Genomic DNA, 9,193 nt, shown 5'->3' on the forward strand with positions numbered 1-9,193 from the left:
GGCTTAAGCCTGATGAATTTACTGTTAAATGAGGCCTCACCTCCTGGCTACACTGGTGACCATATCCCCCGTGCATCCCGCAAAGGCGGAGGTGTTGCTAACATTTACGATAGCAAATTTCAATTTACAAAAAAAAAACGAAGTTTGCGTCTTTTGAGCTTCTAGTCATGAAATCTATGCAGCCTCACTTTTTATAGGTACTGTTTACAGGCCTCCTGGGCCATATACAGCGTTCCTCATTGAGTTCCCTGAATTCCTATCGGACCTTGTAGTCATAACAGATAATATTCTAATCTTTGGTGACTTTAATATTCACATGGAAAAGTCCACAGACCCACTCCAAAAGGCTTTCGGAGCCATCATCGACTCAGTGGGTTTTGTCCAACATGTCTCTGGACCCACTCACTGTCACAGTCATAATCTGGACCTAGTTTTGTCCCATGGAATAAATGTTGTGGATCTTAATATTTTTCCTCATAATCCTGGACTATCAGACCACCATTTTATAACGTTTGCAATTGCAACAAATAATCTGCTCAGACCCCAACCAAGGAACATCAAAAGTCGTGCTATAAATTCACAAACACAAAGATTCCTTGATGTCCTTCCAGATTCCCTCTGTCTACCCAAGGATGCCAGAGGACAAAAATTAGTTAACCACCTAACTGAGGAACTCAATTTAACCTTGCGCAATACCCTAGATGCAGTTGCACCCCTAAAAACGAAAAACATTTCTCATAAGAAACTAGCTCCCTGGTACACAGAAAATACCCGAGCTCTGAAGCAAGCTTCCAGAAAATTGGAACGGAAATGGATGAAAATAATCATGGCCTCTAAACCTTCAAGCTGCATACTGGACCCTATTCCAACTAAACTACTGAAAGAGCTGCTTCCTGTGCTTGGCCCTCCTATGTTGAACATGATAAACGGCTCTCTATCCACCAGATGTGTACCAAACTCACTAAAAGTGGCAGTAATAAAGCCTCTCTTGAAAAAGCCAAACTTTGGCCCAGAAAATATAAAAAACTAAACTATCGGCCTATATCAAATCTTCCATTCCTCTCAAAAATGTTAGAAAAGGCTGTTGCGCAGCAACTCACTGCCTTCCTGAAGACAAACAATGTATACGAAATGCTTCAGTCTAGTTTTAGACCCCATCATAGCACTGAGACTGCACTTGTGAAGGTGGTAAATTACCTTTTAATGGCATCAGACCGAGGCTCTGCATCTGTCCTCGTGCTCCTAGACCTTAGTGCTGCTTTTGATACCATCGATCACCACATTCTTTTGGAGAGATTGGAAACCCAAATTGGTCTACACGGACAAGTTCTGGCCTGGTTTAGATCTTATCTGTCGGAAAGATATCAGTTTGTCTCTGTGAATGGTTTGTCCTCTGACAAATCAACTGTAAATTTCGGTGTTCCTCAAGGTTCCGTTTTAGGACCACTATTGTTTTCACTATATATTTTACCTCTTGGGGATGTCATTCGAAAACATAATGTTAACTTTCACTGCTATGCGGATAACACACAGCTGTACATTTCAATGAAACATGGTGAAGCCCCAAAATTGCCCTCGCTAGAAGCATGTGTTTCAGACGTAAGGAAGTGGATGGCTGAAAACTTTCTACTTTTAAACTCGGACAAAACAGAGATGCTTGTTCTAGGTCCCAAGAAACAAAGAGATCTTCTATTGAATCTGACAATTAATCTTAATGGTTGTACAGTCGTCTCAAATAAAACTGTGAAGGACCTCGGCATTACTCTGGACCCTGATCTCTCTTTTGAAGAACATATCAAGAACATTTCAAGGACAGTTTTTTTCCATCTACGTAACATTGCAAAAATCAGAAACTTTCTGTCCAAAAATGATGCAGAAAAATTAATCCATGCTTTTGTCATTTCTAAGTTAGACTACTGCAATGCTCTACTTTCCGGCTACCCGGATAAAGCACTAAATAAACTTCAGTTAGTGCTAAATACAGCTGCTAGAATCCTGACTAGAACCAAGAAATTTGATCATATTACTCCAGGGCTAGCCTCCCTACACTGGCTTCCTGTCAAAGCAAGGGCTGTTTTCAAGGTTTTTCTGCTAACCTACAAAGCATTACATGGGCTTGCTCCTACCTATCTCTCTGATTTGGTCCTGCCGTACATACCTACACATACGCTACGGTCACAAGACGCAGGCCTCCTAATTGTCCCTAGAATTTCTAAACAAACAGCTGGAGGCAGGGCTTTCTCCTATAGAGCTCAATTTTTATGGAACGGTCTGCCTACCCATGTCGGAGACGCAAACTCAGTCTCAACCTTTAAGTCTTTACTGAAGACTCATCTCTTCAGTGGGTCATATGATTGAGTGTAGTCTGGCCCAGGAGTGGGAAGGTGAACGGAAAGGCTCTGGAGCAACGAACCGCCCTTGCTGTCTCTGCCTGGCCGGTTCCCCTCTTTCCACTGGGATTCTCTGCCTCTCCCCTATTACAGGGGCTGAGTCACTGGCTTACTGGGGCTCTCTCATACCGTCCCTGGGAGGGGTGCGTCACCTGAGTGGGTTGAGTCACTGATGTGATTGTCCTGTCTGGGTTGGCGCCCCCCCCTTGGGTTGTGCCGTGGCGGAAATCTTTGTGGGCTATACTCATTCTTGTCTCAGGATGGTAAGTTGGTGGTTGAAGATATCCCTCTAGTGGTGTGGGGGCTGTGCTTTGGCAAAGTGGGTGGGGTTATATCCTTCCTGTTTGGCCCTGTCCGGGGGTGTCCTCGGATGGGGCCAGTGTCTCCTGACCCCTCCTGTCTCAGCCTCCAGTATTTATGCTGCAGTAGTTTGTGTCGGGGGGCTAGGGTCAGTTTGTTATATCTGGAGTACTTCTCCTGTCCTATTCGGTGTCCTGTGTGAATTTAAGTGTGCTCTCTCTAATTCTCTCTTTCTCTCTCTGAGGACCTGAGCCCTAGAACCATGCCTCAGGACTACCTGACATGACTACTCCTTGCTGTCCCCAGTCCACCTGACCGTGCTGCTGCTCCAGTTTCAACTGTTCTGCCTGTGATTATTATTATTGGACCATGCTGGTCATTTATGAACATTTGAACATCTTGGCCATGTTCTGTTATAATCTCCACCCGGCACAGCCAGAAGAGGACTGGCCACCCCACATAGCCTGGTTCCTCTCTAGGTTTCTTCCTAGGTTTTGGCCTTTCTAGGGAGTTTTTCCTAGCCACCGTGCTTCTACACCTGCATTGCTTGCTGTTTGGGGTTTTAGGCTGGGTTTCTGTACAGCACTTTGAGATATCAGCTGATGTACGAAGGGCTATATAAAAACATTTGATTTGTTAGATAGTTGGGCCAGTAACCGAAAGGTTTCTGGACCGAATCCCCGAGCTGACAGGGTAAAAGTCTGTCGTTCTGCCCCTGAAAAAGACAGTTTACCCACTGTTCGCCGGTAGGCCATCATTGTAAATAAGAAGTTGTTCTTAACTGACTTGACTAGTTAAATAAAGGTTACATTTAAAATAAAATAAAATGTAGTAGGGAGTTGTAGTTCCAAACAGGCCAATATTCTACAAAGTTAATTAGCACATTTTCTGCGCTAAACTACTATGTCCATAATCCATTTTGCACCTACTTATCCAGTCCACTGCACTGTGGGGCAGACACGGAGACAGGGGGATAGAGAGCAGTTGCTTCTCAACCTGAAAATACATGATCCAAGTGATTGATAGTTGGTATTCAGCAGTCAAATGAATGCTTTATTTACTTTGAACTACTAAAACAAGGATTTTGTCAGACAGCAAAGGCAGCAGGTACAGTTGAAGTCGGAAGTTTACATAAACAAGTTTTAATAACTCCAACCTAAGTGTTTCAACCACTCCACAAATTTCTTGTTAACTTCACTGGGGTAGGGGGCAGCATTCGGAATTTCGGATGAAAAGCGTGCCCAAATTAAACTGCCTGCTACTCAGGCCCAGAAGCTACGATATGCATATAATTGGTAGATGAAGTTTCTGAAGTTTCTAAAACTGTTAAAATAATATCTGTGAGTATAACGGAACTGATATGGCAAGCGAAAACCTGAGGAAAATCCATCCAGGATGTACTATTATTTTGTATGTCTGTTTTTTTATTGAAATCTGGGATGTTGAGAGCCTGCTTTGTGCCTTTGGATTACTGAACTAAACGCACCAACAAAACTGAGGTTTTCGGACATAAAGAGGGACATTGTCAAACAAAACAAACATGTATTGCGTAACATGGAAGTCCTGGGAGTGCCACCAGATGAAAACCAAAGGTAAGTGATTCATTTTAACGCCATTTCTGACTTTTGTGACACCACTCCTTGGTTGGAAAATGGCTGTATGGTTTTCTGTGGCTAGGCGCTGACTTAACATAATCGCATGGTGTGCTTTCGCTGTAAAGCCTTTTTGAAATCTGACATTTTGGATCGGATTAACAAGAAGTTTACCTTTAACATGGGGTATAATACTTGTATGTTTGAGAAAATGTAATTATGGGATTTCTGTTGTTTTGAATTTGGTGCCCTGCAATTTCACTGGCTGTTGTCGAGGTGGGACGCTACCGTCCCACTTGTACCAGAGAGGTTAACAGTATAGTTTGGGAAAGTTGGTTAGGACATCTACTTTGTGCATGACAAGTAATTTTTCCAACAACGGTTTACAGACAGATTATTTCACTGTATCACAATTCCAGTGGGTCAGAAGTTTACATACACTAACTTGACTGTGCCTTTTAACAGCTTGGAAAATTCCAGAAAATGAAGTCATGGCTTTAGAAGCTTCTGATTGGCTAATTGACATCATTTGAGTCAATTGGAGGTGTACCTGTAGATGTATTTCAAGGCCTACCTTCAAACTCAGTGCCTCTTTGCTTGATATCATGGGAACTATATCGACATAAGCTGAAAGGCCGCTCAGCAAGGAAGAAGCCACTGCTCCAAAACCGGCATCAAAAAGCCAGACTACGGGTTGTAACTGCACATGGGGACAAAGATCGTACTTTTTGGAGAAATGTCCTCTGGTCTGATGAAACAAAAATAGAACTGTTTGGCAATAATGACCATTGTTATGTTTGGAGGGAAAAGGGGGAGGCTTGCAAGCCGAAGAACACCATCCCAACCGTGAAGCACGGGGGTGGCAGCATCATGTTGTGGGGGTGCTTTTCTGCAGGAGGGACTGGTGCATTTCACAAAATAGATGGCAATGGAAATTATGTGGATATATTGAAGCAACATCTCAAGACATCAGTCAGGAAGTTAAAGCTTGGTCGCAAATGGGTCTTCCAAATGGACAATGACCCCAAGCATACTTCCAAAGTTGTGGCAAAATGTCTCAACAAAGTCAAGGTATTGGAGTGGCCATCACAAAGCCCTGACCTCAATCCTATAGACAATGTGTGGGCAGAACTGACAAAGCATATGCGAGCAAGGAGGCCTACAAACCTGACTCAGTTACACCAGCGCTGTCAGGGTGAATGGGCCAAAATACACCCAACTTATCGTGGGAAGCTTATGGAAGACTACCTGAAACAAGTTAAAGTTAAACAATTTAAAGGCAATGCTACCAAATACACACAATTAGTATGTAAACTTCTGACCCACTGGGAATGTGATAAAAGAAATAAAAGCTGAAATAAATAATTATCTGCTATTATTCTGACATTTCACATTCTTAAAATAAAGTGTTGATCCTAACTGACCTAAAACAGGGCATTTTTACTAGGATGTCATGTCAGGAATTGTGAAAAACTGAGTTAAAATGTATTTGGCTTAGGTATATGTAAACCTCAGACTTCAACTGTATATAGCGACGACATGTTGACTATAGAGACTTGGAATAAAATGTCATCAAATAAAATACATGTAATATACTCAACGGAAATGTGTTAAGTAATGTAATATGAATAACTGATGGTTAAGTAATAAATTAGTCATGGGCAGTCTACCATCATGGGACATTCATTAATTGTTTTATTCTGTTGTTACAGCATTTAATGTCTAAAATAATAATAGAAGCCAAAATCAAAAAACGTGTTTTATTATTTTATAATAATCTAAACAGAAACCGAACCAACCTCAAAAAGCACTAGTAGCTCAGCACTATTGTGTACACTAGCCTGAGTGTCAGTCTGTGCCATCATGCTAAATCCTTGACTTATTGTCACGCCAAACATTGTTTGCATGTTGGCACAAGCAGACTGGCACTCAGGCTAGTGTACAAAATGCTCATGAACACACAGTGACAGTCATCATATAATTAAAAAAAAGATGATATATATATATATATATATATATATATATATATATATATATATATATATATATATATATATATATATTAGTCATAATGGTCTTAATATATTAATTTCCACAATAGCAGTTCAGCGTAGCCTCATATTTTTTGGGCTGAAGTGGGTCAAGTTGGTAATGATTTTACAAGTAGAACGACACGGTCGGGAGGAGAAGCTTCATTTCCAAAAGTTCCCAGCGGTCAAATCCATTCATTTTTAAGACAGTGTTGTCACCAACGCTGTGTTTTATTCATTAGGTATGTCGTGGAATTATTACACATTACAATGTCAAAGCATTTGGAAAAAAAATGAAAAAAGAGACAATGACATTTGCATGACAATGAATCGTTACTCGAAATTCCATAAGCATTTTACAACCCTAAATCACACAATACTACCTACACACCAAGCAATCAGAGAGGTCTGATCGAGTCACAGGAGAGTCATGATATCAGGGAACAGGGCGTTTTAGGTCTTGACGTTACTCAACCGGACAACGTTGGCACCGTTACTTTTCATTCTTGTTGTGAACGTAGTAAACTGATCGTTCCAATTACAACACGTTAGAGACGTGGATGTAAAGACCATGTATCCTCCCACAGTCTAGTCTGGGGCTTTTCTATGGAGACAGACAGCCGAGAACAAACAGTAACACCACACTAACCTACCGTTCGATAACATTAACACCCAGCAGTCCCGGTCGTTGAACAAAAGTTACAAATGAACCACGGATCGGAGAAATGCCCCAAACTGAAAACCATGCGGTGAGGGTTAAGTACAGTTGCTTGATATCTAGGGGACTGGGAGTCTGCAATGTCTCTTCTCCTGTCTGCACAGCGTTGGATGACGCCATTTCAGTCGCTGCCAGCCCAGTCTGCCACACAGCAAAAACACTTTTAACAGTCGAGAAAACAGGCAACACAAAACGTGCACAAATCATCACATTCGGAAATGTGTATAAAAAAAAACATCGGAATTCACGTGCGCTTCTCTAAAATCATCTCTTCAATGTGACATTGTTGTTGGACATCGGGAACAAAGTGCTAGGGTACTAGACATCATTATTCGAGTGGGTGACTCGACCGTACCCAGCTCTCTCCACCGAGGATCCGTAGCCAAATAGTGCGATAAAACTAAGCTCGACAACACTAACCAAGAACTGACACGAATCATTCCACTTCAATGACAGCAAAGCACGATAAAGTCATTGAAAGTAACAGTGCTGCGGGACTATTGAAAACAGATTTATTCACTCAAGTCTGCGCGAGCGGTGATCTGTTGTTGTACAAATCTGCTGTGGCGGTCGAGGACATCGGTGTGTGCCTCTCTGACAAAGAAACAAATGTGACAACAAGGTCAAGCCCAATAAAGTAGTTTCAAACACTGAATTATAAACAAATAATACTCTCCGAGGATAAAGTCACTGTTTAGGAGGCTCGATAGATCCCTTTCTCTTGGAATCATCTCGATGGCTACAATGTCACCCAAAACAACACCGCAGGTCCAATCCTTTCCCCCAGCTCGAGGTTAAGCAGCAAGCTGTCTCAACATGTCAATGCACGTCCAATATGTCCCTGGTCCCTGCAACTTGCCGCACACTGCAGCTCGGATGGGTTAGCGAAGAAAACGGATCCGCGATAACCTTCTTTGGGTTGTCATTTCTGTTCTGCTCACTTCGTTTTTGGCCATTTTTGACAGAGGCGAGGGCAGGCAGGGGAAGTGTCGACCCGGAATTATCAGGCAACAAAAAACGACGAAATCCCTTCGACGAGGAGGAACATGTACATAACAATGTGTCGAGCTGCGACTACAGGGACTTGATTCAGTTGCAACATTGTTTCTGCGCTAAAATCAAGGCAACAAAATAAATATAGCCTAGTTCAGATTCCCAGCCGGCTGGTTGTGAAACTCCAGATACCGATTGGAAGTCGATGCAAGAGGTAATTTATAAATGGAAAAATACTTCCATCACCATGTAGCCAGTCTTACATAAGGACCAGCTCGGACCTGGCAGCATGTCCTCCCAGTTAACGAGCTACCAAGCAAACACAACAAAGTGGTCGTAGTGTTTTCAAGCCCAAAACAACAGTCGGTTGTTAGTCCGGTAGAAAGTGATCCTTTCACTACGATTGTCAAACATGTCGACAACAGCGCGGGTTACAATGAATAACGTTAACAAGCCGCATTGTTCAGCATGAAATAAAGTAAGAGATGCTGAAACGAGGTTTACCATAACTGTTACGCTATTCATAAAATAAAAACGGATACACAGAGGAAATGGTTAGGTTAACCGTGTGTGCATTTAAGAGTTACGATAACATTTTCACGATTGATGTTTCAATTACTCTCGCTTCATGTTGATCACAGTTGAATCCGTTGTTTTTTTATTCTTTCAGACATCGACATTCAATGTAGTTAAATGTTTCATGTCCTAAAGCATGCAAAAGCACAATCCCTTTACCTATGAAGTCAATTTGATGAGGTCTTCTTTCGACGAAGGAAATGTCCAGAGGAATCCATTTAAAATAATGTAATTTCCCAGGTTGTATGCGTTGGTCCGCTGGCCCCTGCTCTGGTTGATGTTGGGATATGAATTCGTCCGAGTCGTACACGGTATCCGAAGCTAGAGAGCGCTTTCTCTGTGATGCTCTCCCCCCGCTTCTGAAAAGGACTGGCGGATTCCTCAACCCGCCCACGGCCTTCAATATGTTCCCTCATTGGACAACACATTATGGTTGCCGCCCTTTAGCTTGTATGATTGGCTGGTTTTTTTTTTCTCCGATACAACGATTCCAGTATCCTTTAATAACGGCGTGTGTAGGTGGGAGATGTAGTCATTACAGGAGTTATTTACACCTGAATAGGCTGGGGAGATACGAGACAAGAAACGATGCAA

General features: G+C 42.2%; 1 protein-coding gene across 1 annotated transcript in view; it reads right to left on the reverse strand.

Annotated features, from left to right (window-relative positions):
- LOC139377191 (AT-rich interactive domain-containing protein 4B-like) overlaps nt 1–8,959 on the reverse strand; it is a 186,776-nt gene extending 177,817 nt beyond the window's left edge. The window contains exon 1 of the mRNA XM_071120192.1: nt 8,759–8,959. The gene's annotated coding sequence lies outside the window, so the exon portion shown is untranslated. The remainder of the gene's footprint in view (nt 1–8,758) is intronic.
- Between the last annotated feature and the right edge of the window lie 234 nt (nt 8,960–9,193).

The sequence above is a fragment of the Oncorhynchus clarkii genome, chromosome 20 (genome assembly GCF_045791955.1).
Source record: "Oncorhynchus clarkii lewisi isolate Uvic-CL-2024 chromosome 20, UVic_Ocla_1.0, whole genome shotgun sequence".
NCBI lineage: Eukaryota > Metazoa > Chordata > Actinopteri > Salmoniformes > Salmonidae > Oncorhynchus > Oncorhynchus clarkii.